The sequence below is a fragment of the Schistocerca gregaria genome, chromosome 1, assembly GCF_023897955.1.
Source record: "Schistocerca gregaria isolate iqSchGreg1 chromosome 1, iqSchGreg1.2, whole genome shotgun sequence".
Classification (NCBI taxonomy): Eukaryota; Metazoa; Arthropoda; class Insecta; order Orthoptera; family Acrididae; genus Schistocerca; species Schistocerca gregaria.
The window spans coordinates 926,677,765-926,694,125 of record NC_064920.1 but is presented as its reverse complement, the minus strand read 5'-3'; the positions used below and the strand labels follow the sequence as shown (position 1 = coordinate 926,694,125).

General features: G+C 41.7%; 1 pseudogene; it reads left to right on the top strand.

Moving 5' to 3' along the window:
* The first annotated feature begins 13,527 nt into the window (after positions 1-13,527).
* On the top strand, positions 13,528-13,645 carry LOC126290605 (5S ribosomal RNA; annotated as a pseudogene).
* The last annotated feature ends 2,716 nt before the right edge of the window (positions 13,646-16,361 follow it).

Here is a 16,361-nt window from a genome sequence, read left to right as displayed (position 1 = left end):
CCTAACTGCTTAAGTAATCGGTCCCTAGACTTACATACTGCTTAAACTAACGTATGCTAAGAACAAAATACACACTTGAACCAACGGCGGCATTGCTGAACAAACTTAAATTTGCGTGTGGAATCACATGTTAACCTCCAAGTGCGGCATTTTTTTCTTCACCCTTTGTACATATGGGTTTTCTCTCCTGAGAGTAGTCAGACGCATTTTCTCTGGTGGTTCAGCAGATACCTGCAATTTCTCTTTTGCTATGTATAACTGGAGTCAGCCCAAACAAATACTGCCCTTCAAGTCTTTCATGCGACGCCCAGTGCCGACACAAACTGTTAGTTTGTTTCCTGTTACAAGCAAAATGATTTTTAAAACAGAATATTATGTGCCCATTCGATAGAGTCATCTGAAATTGATATGTATTTGAAAGATATGTAGTAACAGGAACGGTATAAAGAAGAATAACCTAGTACACCAGCAGCGACTGGGCAGCACTCTTGCACTGTGGTAGCAGTCTGTGCTGGCCAGGGAGGCAATGTCGCTGATGTAGTGCTAGTTATTCATACAATGAAGGCTTGCACGACCGGATGTTTCAGCTGCCGAGAATTCTTCCGGGTTGTATGGCCGTGGTCCATAGCTCTTCTATTCCTGACGTTTCGTCCAGCACAACCAGGAGCACCTCCGAAGATGTCCAACGTAGCTTTGGACGAAACGTCAGTCATAGAAGAGTTACATGGGCCACGGCCATACAAACCAGAAGAATTCTCGGCAGTATTACTTCTTGTTTTACTGTCCCCGTTGATAAACATCGACAAAACGCATACTGCACTAGATTAATAGGGGGCCGGTGTGTCGAATGGGCACGGAAACTTTCACTTTAGAAACCATTTTGTTTTTAATGAGAAACAGACCGACGTTTTCCACCGACGCTGGGCGTTGCATGAAAGACGAAATGAGCAGTACTTATTTGGGCTAAATCCAGCAACACATAAAATCACATGCAAATTACTATTTATATTTCCCATTGTGGGTACCAAAAGTGTAGTGAATCTTTCAAAACTCTCTGATAAAGCACACATGCAAATTACTAATGGGATCACCTCATGTAGGGAAGCAATTATTAATGGACGGCAATAATTAAGTGAAATCAAAGGCCAAAGCTTACGAGATTAAGGGATTGATAAGTAGATGGAACAGATTGTTTGGATACATAAAATTTGAAATGACTCCAGTCTTTCAGTGCCTCTAGCAAACACAAACAAATTACAAATCTGTGGTTGGATTTGACTGCGTGTAGACACGGCTCAGTATTAAGGGAAAGGAGCGGGCAGTAACTCATCTCACTATTCTTCACAATATTCGTCAAGTGGTGATGGCGGCGGCAGGTGCTGGGTCAGTACAACGTGTAGCTTCGTAATGGCGGCGGTGAGTCGGCAGCTCTGATCGGCGGCCTAGGGCTTTACGGCGAGGCTCCGGTACGACCTAGCGTAGTCGTCGAGTGGTAACGTAGCCAAAGTAGCGATATGACAGTGTCACGAGGAAGGTGGGAGAACCCCCATGTCCTCTTGCTTTTACACTACCTCGCCGACTGTCTGTTCCTGTACCATCACTCCGCTAAGATTAACTCCTCGAAATGTTCCGCCTCTTGGCAATATCTACATCTAAATCTACATTACACTTAAATGCCTGGAAGAGAGTTCATCGAACCACCTTCGCAATATTCGTCTATTATTCCACTCTTTAACAGCGCGCTGAGAAAAGAAGACCTATATCTTTTCGTGTGATCTCTGATTTCGATCTTTTTTTTTATTATGATGATCGTTTCTCCTTATGTTGATCGGCGTCAACAAAATATTTTCGTGTTCGGAGGAGAAATTTGATGATTGAAATTTCGTAAGAAAATCCCGCCGCAACGGGAAACGCCTTTGTTTTAATGATGTCCACTCCAAATCCTGTATCACGTCCTCGACACCATCTCCCCTATTTCTCGATAGTACAAAACTTGCTCACCTTTGAACTTTCCGCCTGTACTCCGTTAACCCTATCCGGTAAGGATCCCACATAGCGCAGCACTACAGGACAGACAAGAGTTGTGTAGGCAGTGTCTTTAGTAGATCTACTGCATTTTGCCTATAAAACGCAGTCTTTGCTTCCCCAATTTTTGTGTGTTCCTTTCAATTTAAGTTGTTCGTAACTGTAATTCCTACGTATTTAGTTGAATTTACGGCCTTTAGATTTGACTGATTTATCGTGTAACCGAAGTTTAACGGATACCATTTAGCACTCATGTGGATGACCTCACACTATTCATTACTTAAGGTTGATCGCCAATTTTCGCACCATGCAGATATCTGTTCTAAACCGTTTTTCAATTGCTTTTTATCTTTTCATTACTTTACTGGACGATAAATGACAGCATCATCTGTCAACAACCTAAGACGTTTGCTTAGATTGTCTCCTAAACCGTTTGTATAGGCAAGGCCTATAACGCTACCTTGGAGAACATCTCTTCGGTTTTACTCATTGGCGGACTAAATTTGCAATGCCACCCAATGATTGATGGCCATTTAATGACCACGCCTCCCAGTGCAGGATGGAAATTTTCTGTCTTGTGTGGGCTGTTGCGTGACTCGAGAATTAGTGTCCTCTCACGATTTCACTGTCACGGATGTTCACAGCGTTGGCCACAAGTTGTTCAGGTATTTTCCGCAATCTTCAGTTGCCGTAAAGGCAGCCACACGACACTTTTTTGTAGCCGCTATCTCTGCGTCAGGCCTGGATGCTCCAGTGCTCGTGCTTCGTCTAAGAATCTGCTGGCATTCGTGTTTTATAAGCAGCCCCCTTAATGTCCAGAAATAAATTTTTTAAGCAGGCCAACAACTTCCGCAGTTCTTTAGTTTCACATCCCTCGCAGTGTAAATTGTTTATGCTTTGCGTCTGCGTCTCAGTGCCGATGGGAGTGTTTAAATTCTCGACTATTCTCTCGTTTTTTAGGCAGGTGGAAGTGGTTGCTGCCAGCTACAAGTGTCACGTGACTCCACGTGGGCGTTCTTGCTGCTTTTGTGTCTACGCTTTTTTGTAGACCCTGCAGGGATCATCTGCACAGTTTCTCTTTGTCAACCAGACTCTTTATAAGGTCTACGGCTCATTATTAAGCAAGACGAGGGCATCCGCCAGCCAACTCCCGTATGTTTGTATGATGCGTCTCTGGTGCTTCTCTATGGCGTACAACTTGCCCTTGCCCTTGGGCCGATGCGACGGTCCAATCTTCAGCTGCTATATAACATGGACCATATGTCCTCTCGATTCAAAATTGATTTGACGCATCTCATGCATGAACAAGTAAGATTATCAACGCTTTTCTCTATTTGGCTAATGATCCGTGTGCCAAAGAAAGTTCAGTTAATGTTATACGTTTTTCCTTCCTGCCGTATTTCCACTGCTCGCCGGGTGCCCAACGTGTAAAACTCTATTTCATTTGTAACGCTCGTGTAATCTCGTGCCGGCCGGGGTGGCCGAGCGGTTCTAGGCACTTCAGTCTGGAACCGCGTTGATCGCTAGCTACGGTCGCAGGTTCTAATCCTACCTCGGGCATGGATGTGTGTGATGTCCTTATGTTAGTTAGGTTTAAGTAGTTCTAAGTTGGTAGGGGACTGACGATCTCAGATGTTAAGTCCCATCGTGCTCAAAGCCATTTGAACCATTTTTTGTAATCTCGTACCATGTAATTACATTACATTGACAGTTTTATAACAGGTTCTATAATTCATATCCATATTTAATAACACAACAAGACTGATACCTGGAATGACCAACGCTTATCTGAGATAAAGTTTTTATCGCGATTTTACGTATAACCTACAAACTGCGTAATTCATAGGCGGTTTATTTGTAACATTTCGGAGAAGTCCAGAAGAGAAAACTTGAAATTAATCTCAAGCGCGATGAACAAGACGAAAATAATATCGTGAACCTAAAAATGGGGAAATTACTTACAAAGTAAATACAGTCAGGTAAAACGACAAAGCTGCCTCATTAAATTGACATGCACGCAGATGGGGCGCTCTGCGAATTAAATTCTATACTTTAAAATTACTTTGACAAGGCAGTATGATTTAACTGTGCGGGTTAACGTTGAACGAAATTCATCTGGTGTATAAAAAATGTTAGCGTATAGGGCCAAACGTAATGAACCGTTTCCTGATACTAATCAGCACACGGCTTAATATTTTATGTTTTTAACGAATCCATAGTGGGTTCATTTGGCCAGTGTAATATACATATTTTATGAATGAAAGTCCGCCAACTGTCTCCATTTCGGTTTTTTTTATTGGCCTCCACGTATTTAAAAGCTCCGTCTGCACTGTTCACAAGTTTAATTGAAGCTTTTCAGTTTGACCTGATGAAACAGTCTCATCTGAGGGAAGTTATATTGTTAAATAAATGGAAAAGACATGAGCCTGAACGGAACAGCGGAATTAAAGGATTTAATACCCGAATTTTGCAAAAATCTGCTTCGTCGTTCAAACAGGTAAATTTTCTGTACATGATACCATCTTTATCACAAGCATATCGCCACAACAAAAGTTGCGCGAAAACATTTGTGACATGAGTTTTCAGGTTCCAAAGACATTATCTAAAATTTGCATTACTCTACAAATATAGTAAATGTTCCTTATGCAACTGCTTTTACAAAAACGACAGCGACATGAATTTGAAACAAACGGATGAAGATAGACACAAGAAACAAGGGAATACAGTACGTAGCACACTTTAAGTCTGTTTCGCAAAAGCTTTGAGAACTCCCATGTATTCATTGCGTCATTTTATGTAGCATGCACGTAACGCAGCTTTGTGTGCGAACATTTATAGATTTTTCAAAAACGTCGAATGTTCGGTTTTTCCCAATATTGTCAACAGTGTACCCTCCATCGAGGAAATGAGCTACTACTGTTATTTTACTCGACTATTCTGGACAAAATGCAGCAGCCTTTTTTTGAACATCTCAGTCATTATGTCGTCATAAATCTTGAACTATGTGTCGTATCAATTATATATTTGTGGCGGGACATTCAGTGGCATATGTGGATACTGTATGCGAAATACGTTGCGAATATCGTCAGGAGCAAAGATGTAATAAATTTAGTCATGCATGATGGGACAGTTTTTCACGCATCTCAGTGTTTATGACGTCATATCTCTTGAACTATACGTGGTACCGTAACAATTTTGTACGTGCATTTAGGGGCATATGGATACTGCCTGGGAAATTTATTGCGAATCGACTTAGCAGCACAGAAGTAATAAATTTAAACGTCAAGCACGATGCTGAAATTTTTCACGCTTCTCACTTTTTACGACGCCATGATGCGTAGGTGACTCGTATCCAGCAGCGGTTGTTGCCTGGTAGTAAGGGACATGTGCATCAACTTTGGTTAAAATCGGTTCAGTGGTTCAGGAGATGTGGTACATACACGCATGCATACATACCTACATACGTACACTTTTGTAATATGTATGTATTACAATTAAAGTCAAAGTTTAATGTAACTGAACGAAACGTATCACGTACTCTCCACCAGACATACATCAAGACGTTATTCAGATTCGTCTAGAGTCTTACGAGAATATTCACAGATTACTCAATTAACTGCTCTTGCTAACCGACGTCGTATTTACGCAAAGTTGGTGGGAAGATAGGGGCACAGACGAAGTGTTCCACGGCCTCCCTCTCCCTCCCGTAAAGACTGATGCTGTGAGACCAGCACGACTTTGGAGGGCAACGGTGCAAAGCGAGATCCTTTCGGCCATTATGAATGATCCATCGCTGAGGTATCTCATTGTCAACCTTTAAATATTCTCACTGGTGTACTGCGCACACCACTTCCACATTTTCGCTCATTCTTCGGAGAAACTGTGTTGCTCAACCTTGGCCTTTCACCTGTTATTTCAGTGAAGTTTGCAAACTTACGTGGAGAAATCATTGATCACCTTCACAGTGGAAGAAAACTCTTACTGTGACACCTTCACATGTCATACCTGCTGTTTAACTACAAAACGAGCCATAGCTGACTTGCAAACATGAGGAAAAGATACTTCACGCCATAATACCGGCTTAAGCAATCATAAAATATTGAAAAATGAAACCATGTAAAAGCATTAAGTGCACAGAGGCAGCAGTAGTGCCGTGCACTTACTGCTGTCACATGGTTTCACTTTTCAATGTTTTCTGTTTGCTTAAGCCGGTATTATGGCGTGTAGTATCTTTTTCTGATGTTTGAAAGTCAGCTATGGCTTCTTTTCTGGTTAAAGATCATTTATGACATTTGAAGTTGTCATAATGTTTTTTCACTGTGAAGATTATCAATGATCGGAACCGGCCGGCTGTGAATAAATAAAATAAATAAAATAAGACAGCACAGTTTATTTCTCCAAGTATATCGATGCCTTTGACTGTCGCCTGACTTTTTCTTTTTTTTACATACTTGCCTGGTATATTAAAGTTTCGATTCGCATTTATTCAAAATGTATGTGAAATCTTATGGGATTTAACTGCTAAGGTCATCAGTCCCTAAGCTTACAAACTACTTAACCTAAATTATCCTAAGGACAAACACACACACACACACACACACACACACACACACACACACACACACACACACACATGCCCGAGGGAGGACTCGATCCTCCGCCGGGATCAGCCGTCGCATTTTCTTATTATTTATTATGTTTAACTGCTGAACCTGTCTTTGTTGAACCTTTTTTAAAAGCTAAGCTCACTGTAAGTCTACAACAACCATAAATAGCAGCAGTTACCTAATTTTGGGCCCTAAAGTACAAATTTGGAACACGCGTGCTGCAAGGCAACAAAAATAGGGACGGCTATTAGTCGACCACAGTATTCTGAACATGCGAATGACGACGCTTCACTGGGCTTATCCTGGGTTTTTATCGTGATATTTCACGAGGACATGCTGAACCACTTGGTAATGTATGCAAAACTGTCTTGACATGTCTCACACTTCGATGATCTTTCCTTAGTCGCCACTGTACTTGTTTATGGTCTCTGCGTGTTATTGATAACGGCCACTGGAGGCAAAGTGCAATAATAGCGTGGACAGATGGGACTTCGGGGTTAAAAAATGCTTCTACAAGCGCGGGCCAGTGACGAGGTGCTCCTTTCTGTTGAAAAATGAAATTTTCGGAACGTACTCGCAGTTGTGTGAAAAGCCAAATCCGGCTCGCAATTCCTGTAATCCAGCGAACCAGCTGCACCAGAGAGACACCTACTGCCAAGTAAACTGGCAACTTACCACTGGCGAAAAGGCATAATTCTAGTTTCGAGTAGTAAATTAAGGCACACTCCAAGTTTCTGTATATATTCATGTAGACGGAAGCTGCAGTCGTATGAAGTCGGCTAAATCTTTTGGAAACGGTCTGTACTGTGTGAACATGCCGACTGTGCAGCGAAACTGCAGCGCACGTGTGTAATGAGGAAACAGCAGACGCGCATACAGCTCAGGTAAGCAGAGCAGGTCGCGCTGGGGCGGTCACTGTTTGTCTGTTCATCTGCGTTTCTGCACACACTGGAGACCTGGATGGCTGTTGCTCCACGTCACATGTATTATCTTCCTGCTCTCTGAAATGTGTTTGAAATAAATTTCGCAGCAGTCGTTAGACGATCCTGCAAAAGCGCAGTTACTCCTCAACGCTTAGGATCATCTCCTTCAGGTCTCCTCGACGAGGTATTCTAGTCATCTTTCGTGTTTAATTCACCGACGTGTAACGCAGGAAACGTGTGTTTCAAATTAATGTTGTGGGCACGTAATGTACCGGACATTTTTTCAACACTTGCATCTCTTAAGAAAATGAACGTTATTGCTGTGTATCCTCTTCGAGTAGATGATAATAATGTCCAAGCGTAATTTCTGTAGATGATTAGAAATTATGTATGAGCTCCGATTTAACATTTGATGAGGCGCCAAGCGTGTTCGTTATTGTTAGAACTTGTGATTCTCCTGGTCATAGAATAATACATTCCTCAAGGAAGTAGCATGTACGAATAGTTACTTTACAACCCTTAGAGGAGATGATGTGAAGATTAACGCAAGTGATTGACAGCGACCTTTTTTATTTTACTGGCTTTCGGAACGTGCCCATGCCGCCGTCTCGACACTACAAATGTTATACTAAGTTTGTTTCGATAATTCAGAGTAATCAGTAGTTTAAGTCAGTCCATGGTACTACATTAAATAGGGTTAACAAAATACTTATCTCGACGTAAAACAAATTTTATATCCACAGTACATTGAAACATGGAACCAAGACGACAATGTAACAAAGGACATTCCGAGGCAGTAAGCTATAAAAATCGTACTGCTGTCACCATAAGAAACGATAAATCGCCGTTTGCTATACATTTGGGATACTTCCAATTCAAATCATTTTAATGACTATGCATCTAAAGCACTCAAATGTTCTTTTGTATGTCATGTAAGAACTGTTTCAAAAGCTACTGACAGAAAAATGAATACCAGTGAAGATCTTATTGTATCATCTAGGCAGAACGTGAGGGAAGTATACATGAACCAGATTTCGGTACTGCAGCCATACGTATAGACACACCAGTATTCAGAAATATACTTATAGAAATTACTTAGTGACATACATCCCACACCCTACAGAGTAGCAGGTGCGAATATAGTCAGTTAATCACGCTTTGCTCTTCCCCTTGCATTCTGGTTAAAACGAGCATTAGATTAGCAGCGCTGCGAGCTATATATATATATATATAATATATTGGCATCGCTGACAAACTGCTAGAGTGTTTCATGCTTTGCTGTGTATTTGGTTGCGAACAAGGTTTGGAGGCTACTTGGGAATTGATAATTAAGACCCCGAAGATTACTATCAAGTACGTTTATGTGGCTTATGCTCCGAGAACATTGTAGGAAAACATGGTTTGGATCTTCTTGCTCTCCGAAAGCATATAGAGGGACGGTGCTTAAGTGAAGCTGATACAGATGTTCGGAAGTGCAACAATAATTAAACTTCAGTCATACTATCGCTGTCGTGAAGCACCTCGACGTTTATATCTCATAACATGGTATTCATGGAACAGTGGGATGAATTAATGATCAGCAGTGACCAGTACAGAGTCCATTGGTGTCATATCGCCTTCCGTGAAACGTTAGAACCCGCAAGGATACTGTCCCCAACGTGCAGCTGTAGTGCTGCAGTAGATCCTTCAGCCCTACCGCAGTCGCATTCATCACCTTCCAGCTAATTTAGAAAGTATGCCTCCTGGAAGCAACATTTGCATCATGCAAGACCTGAATACCAGGAAAGGTAGCAATAACAGCTGAGTATTACTTAAAACGAGAAAGAGCCCGCCCACCAGAACTACACTTTCATGGAGCCTCATGTAGTTTTACGAGACAGCGTAGTATTTCGTTGCTCGTAAACTAAGGCGCAGATTTTGGTACTTAATCACCAAGGTTACAACAACTTCAGATGTACAATCACTCAATCAGCAGCAGCTCACCGGGCTTCGTTACATACAGCTGCAGGTCCTTCATCAAGAGGTAGGAAACTAAGACGGGAAACCCAAGCCCCGTTATCATGCCACGTGTGAAATATCTTTGACGTACAGACTCGTCACCAAAATCACACTGAAGTCAACATCAGCTAACCATCAACAAATATAGATAGGCACTCAATTGCTCCCGTTTTTAAATCGTAGACACACCATATACCCAGGTGAGAGGTTAATGCCAGTTGACGCTGCGGCAAGCTCTTCTTCTCACCACGCACTGCGTTGGCGATAAAAGCCCACCCCACGCCTCGTGCCGGAACCCAAACCCTTCCACCGTCTCCGGCCGTAGCACTCCAGTAATATAGAGCGCAATGACCAGGCACACCCAACAAGGAACAACTCTCGACCCCGTTGTGACCGCAACCGACAGACCACACAGTGACTCCTGCTGCCTCGGCGCTGCAGACGTGAGTGGCCGAAACCCCGATGAACAACTGACTCGTGGCCGGCCAAAGCGATATAGATGGCAAAGATGACACTACACGGAAGAAGTACTGGCGCCAGCCGTGTGACGAATCAACGACGTCTATTATTTACTTAACGAATTTATTAATGGTGATGCATAACAACTTCAATTATGATTAAATGAACTTACACTTTAAATATTTATCATACTGGCTAGTAAGAAAGGAATTGAGTAACTCATGCTGCTTTCGTATTACTTTTAGCTGTGGCGACCGCAGCGTAATGTCACATTTGCATAATCATAACGTTATAAAACAGACTGTCGTACGAATGAAACAAATGAAAGGGATTCAAAGGGGATACTGATGTGTAAAATATGACTGTAAGCAAATAAAGGTCACTTAATCTCTCCTACTCAGTCCCGTCTCTCACCTCCAAGTTGGTGAACCCAGAAAACATGAACAACCCTGTGGAAGATAGGGTGCCAAACCACACTGAGAAACAGGGCCAAGGTAGACGAGAGCGAGAGAAATGGTCCTCCGAAGAATAGGGGGTTGGCCTATGGGCTGAAACCGGAAAGAAGTATTATTACGGAAGGTCAAGAAAATAGAGCTGGATGGGCCCTAAGGCAGAGACATGGAAAAGTAAAAAGGAAAATGAGAATTCAATCGTAGAATGTACAGACTTTTTCAAGAGCCGGAGTCCTTGGAAACCTTACTAAAATAGTGAAAACATTCAAGATGGATATCATGGCCGTACAAGGGATAAGATGGACTGGCCATGGTACCTTCCAGAAACAGATGTTACTGTGTACTACAGTGGCCACAGTAATGAACACATATTTGGCGTGGGATTTATAGTCAACAAAAGCACTGAACAATTAGTGATAGGATTTAAAGAAATAAGTCCAAGAATATTTTCTATGGGAACAAAGGGTAAATTCTTTAACTACAGTCCCTTAAATTCACATACCCCTACTGAAGAGAAAACACCAGAAGAGAAGGAGATCTTCTGTGAGGAAGAGGAGCAAGCTTATGGAAAGTGTCCAAAAAATGATGTAAAAATTGTGGTTGGAAGGTAGCACAGGAGCGGATGGTAAATACAGTCTTCATAAACAGATTAATAATAACGGACATCGCCTGATAAATTTTGATGCATCACTTCACTTGATAATTTCTAGCATATCGTCCCAGCACAAGAATATACACAAAATGACCTGGATGTCACCATGCAACAATACTAGAAACCAAATTGATCATATATTAATAGACACCAGACGTGGCTCTGATGTACTAGACTGCCGTAGTTTCAGAAGTGCTAATATGGATCCTGATCATTACCTCCTCAAAGCAAAAATTACAAAGAGAATTTAGAATGCACACAAAGTTAAAAAGAAAGACAAAATAATGTCTCAGAACTTAAAGACCCAAGGAAGGCTGAATGCTTAGCTATTAGTTTGGAAAAGAGACTGACAGGAATCCTGCAGAACTACACCCATAACATAAATATTCAGTGGAACAAAATAAAAAAGCAAATACAGGCTGCTGCAGAAGAGGTGATTTCTATGGAATTACAGATCAGAAAGAATCAGTGGTATGATGAAGACTGTGAGGAGGCAACAAGAACAAAGAATGAAACATAGAAAAACATGGCGGGGCATTGTGGCCGAGCGGTTCTAGGCGCTTCAGTCTGGAACCGCGCGACCGCTACGGTCGCAGGATCGAATCCTGCCTAGGGCATGGATGTGTGCGATGTCTTCAGATTCGTTAGGTTGGGCAGAGAATGTTGAAGCATGGGAACTAACTCAAAACCAACTAGTGGAAGAGGAGGAAAATGGGATGCCCTCGATGCAAGAGGTTCAGCTAGCTAAAGAAGCTTGCCAACACTAAGTCATCTGGCAGTGACGGTCTCCCAGCTGAGGTTATTAAATATGGTGGAGCAAATCTCGTTAGATGGATAGACTGTGTTCTCAGACATGTGGTCGCAAAAAGTCATCCCAGGTTATAGGAATATTGGCCTGTTATGCGGTATACTGGTGTACATAAGAAAGGGGACATCCTGGAATGTACAAACTGTAGGGGAAATACGATACTGAGCATCGCATATGAAATATTCACCTTCCCACTTCGTACCCATGTAAAGGCTTTTGTAGAGAAAGCAACTGGGAAATATCGCACAAGCTTTAGCTCTGGTAAATCAACTATTGACCAAATATCGACTCTAAGGAAGATACTGAAAAAAGGGAAAAACAATGCAGAAACACATCATATATTTGTTTATTTTAAATCAGCATATGACACCATAAAAAGAAATAAGCTTACTCAAGCCATATATGAACTAGGCATACCACAATAATTAATACTCCCCATAAGTTTGACTACGGAGAAAGTAGTCCATAAAGTAGGGATACAAGAAAATTTAACACCAAGTTTTGAAATTAACTTGGACCAGGCAAGGGGACGCTGTCTCATTATGGTTTTTAACATAGCACTGGAGAAGTTAACGAGAACAGTTCAAGTCAGCACAATAGGCACAATATACAATAAAATGGTGCAGCTTCTAGCCTATACAGATGATGCGGATTATTGCAAGAACAGAATTAGTTGCTAAAGAAAGATATAGGGAGCCGGAGGTAGCAGCAATAGGAATGCTACTGGAAGTGAACATCAGTAAAACCAAATACATGTCAATAATACGACCAGAACTTAGTGCAATGTTAGAAATTCGCCAGGTGCTAACAGAATCTGATAGTGAATTACCTGTATGGGAACACAGGTAACATTACAGAATGATATTAGTATAGAAATAAAACAGCGCATCCACCTAGCTAACAAATGCTGTTGTGGGCTGTCCCCACAACTTAAGTCCAGAAATATGTCCAGATGAACCAACTGTCAATTTTAATGAGTCCAGTATTAACATATAGCACAGAAACATGGACACTGACCCAACAGTATGAAGAGCTAATAGGATGTTTTGAACGAAAGGTGTTACGCAAAATCTATGGGGGCAACTAATGAAAATAGAGCATGACGTAGACGATATGATTCTGAAATTTACAGAGAATATAAAGAACTTAAAATCATGAAGTTCATAAAAATAAACCACATGAAATGGGTCCGTCATGTTTTCCACATGGAACATGAGAACACAGCAAAAACAGTACAGCTGCAAAACCCATTGGGACGAAGAAGCAGCCAACACCAAGACTTCGATACTTGGATGACGGACAAGAAAATTTAAAAACTATTGCTGGTAGTGGTTGGAGACGGAAGACCCTGAACAGGGACAAACGGGATTATGTCCTAGAGAAGGCCAAGGACCAGTGAGAGCTGTAGAGCCGAGAAGAAGATGAAGAAGAAACAAATGAAATGTTATTTTTTGTTGTTGTTGCTCAAATCCTCAGATTTTATTTGATATATAATATGCTGTCACAGCGGAAAGTGTTTGTTGATTACGATGCCTATATAATATTCTTAATCTCAATCGTTTGTATTTTTTATAATAATTATTGTAAAGTTATGATATAAGCTGGCAACGGCCTTGCCGCAGTGGATACACCGGTTCCCGTCAGATCACCGAAGTTAAACGCTGTCGGGCGTGGCTGGCACTTGAATGGGTGATCATCCGGGCCGTCGTGCGCTGTCGCCATTTTGGGGTGCACTCAGCCTCGTGATGCCAACTGAGGAGCTACTCGACCGAATAGTATCGGCTCCGCTCAAAGAAAACCATCATAACGACTGGGAGAGCGGTGTGCTGACCACACGCCCCTGCTATCCGGATCCTCAGCTGGGGATGACACGGCACTCAGATGGTCCCGATGGCCCACTTGTGGCCTGACGACGGAGTGCTTACGATATAAGCTGATATGAGCTCATCTTATCGGCGAGGTTTCTGTGGTGCCTACGGTTTTACTGTAGTTTTAATGTAGTGCGTTTATGAGATGGTTTGCTGAAATTTCTACAGCCATTTTAGGAGCGGCGTTCAATAAGTAATGCAACACTTTTTTTCTGAAAGTTTGTTGGTTTCGTTGAGAATCCCAGTACATCACATAATTCCCTACCCTTTTGAATACAAATCCTATTTTTCAAAATAATCTCATTTCATAGCGACGGCCTTACGCCATCTTACTTGGAGGGCCTGTATGCCAGCATGGACCACGCTAGTCGCCGACGTCGGAGCCAACGTCTTGGTGCAGCCTTCACATGCTGCTTCCCGTGGAGTGTGTCCTTCATTGGTCCATACAGAAGGAAGTGGGAAGGTGCAAGATCCGAGCTGTACGGTGTCTCAGGCAGAACGGTCCAGTGAAGTTTTGTGAGCTTCTGTCGCTCCTGTCGGGCGCGTAACTTGGCTGTGGCGCTGAATTGTCTCGGTCCCTCGTTGCCCTGTGTGGTATAGTGTTAGGCGGCGAGGAAACCATCGGTTACACGCCTTGAGTAGCCCACTTGGTGGGCAGGTGCGTCATCAATACCAGCAGAAAAGTCTGGTTGCGCAGCAAGCTGTCTGATCGCATCCATTGATCACCTCGAAAGCAAGTGGAAGCAAGTTCCTACACTGCAGGAGTCGCAACTGTGTGCGGCCGGCCAGCCAGGTCGGACATGCTTGCGCAACCTTATTCGCCTTGTCCATCGACTCACGGTGAAATGTCCCCTTAGAAAAATTATGCACGACTGTGCTTAAACTGACACACAATAGTATTTTTTGCGCAAGGCAATCTGACTTTCAATAATCCCTACAAGAGAAAGGCCCTAACTAAATTAACCTATACGTTTCACAAATCACTTACACACAGTGTTGACTCTTGACATGCAGACAGGTAATGGGCCACAACAGAGCAAACCCACAGCAGAGTCAGTCGAAGTTTTAAAGAATATTCGTAGGTAGGTCGTCACATAGTAGACCCATTGTAGTCCTGGTAGAGACTACGGTATTGGTGGGCCACCAGAGGTGCAGACCCACTGCAGTCCTTGTAGAAATAATGGTATTGGTGAGTCATCAAAGGTGTAGACCCACTGTAGTCCTTGTAGAGATGGCCAGCAGCCATCTGTTTGACTGTGCAGGCGTACAATCACCATTGATGAGTCTTGCGGAAAATATAGCAAGTCCATAACCACCACTTGTGCACCCAAAAAAATTGTTTTTGAAATGTCCTTAGAACCACCAATGCTGTTATCCAGTCCTTTACTGAATTATTAACACACGTGCAAACACTATCAGTCCCTACTTCTCACATATTGTCCATATACTATGACCAACAGAAACGTGTGCAGTGAAATGTAATTTACAAGTTACTTAATTTGATGAACTGGTGTCAATTACAATTTTATAACATAAGAATACAATAACAAAGGTACAAAATACATCTTTAAAGAACATAACAATTCAGATAACATTTGCAGTAGTACAGGCTTTACAAAAGAATCGAAATAGCAAATACATCAGTGTTACAAAAATTACGCCATAAGTACATACATAAAAGATCAGAATAACTTTTGAAACATCAACTTCACACATGAGCATTAGAACAAAACAGAATAAATAATGTGCAAACATCTTTACAAAGTAAATAACATGTTATTAATGCAAATTATATTTGAGGATAACAGTATTCCTCATTATAGTGAATCTAGCTTAGTATTAGAATAAAAAAATTCTATGAAACAGTACATAGAGACAGGAACAAAATAAATACACAAGGGTACACAAACACATAGTGGGATTACACAAAAGGAAAGGACAGGGTTTGTTTTCAGGGTAACATTTGGTACTGCAGTCCAACCCAAAACTTCATACCATAGGGGATCGTCCCTCTTATTTCAACATTTGCTCCATCCAAAGAAAAAAAAAATCAAATCCATGCATGCTTTCTCTATTCTGTTCACATCCTCTTTCAAAAATAGTTTTTCTCCACTGTACACTACTTTTTTGGCTAAACCATTTTCTTACAGCTTCTCAATGCTTTCCTTCCAATTCCTCATAGTTAGTTTCTTATATAGTCTACCCCCTCTTAAGCTAACTTAAACCTACTGAGCTCAGATGCTAAACTAAGGGACGACGCAATGCAGCAGCACAAAACAATTAACACAAACAAGGACAACAAAAATCCAACTAACCAAAGCAAGCAGCAATAAGTGTAATAACTTATACCTAAACATGACAAACCCACAAGCAGAAAAAATAGTACACTAAAGACAACAATGCAGATAATGGAAAGTTATAATCACATCTTAATGTCCATGTAATTAAAGTGGTGGGCCACAACTTATTCTATGAAATAAATTACCAAGTACTTGAAAAAAAAATTATGTATGCAGTTCCTGTTACTAGTCCCTTCTTATTGTTCTTTCCTTTCCAAGTGCTCCTTTTT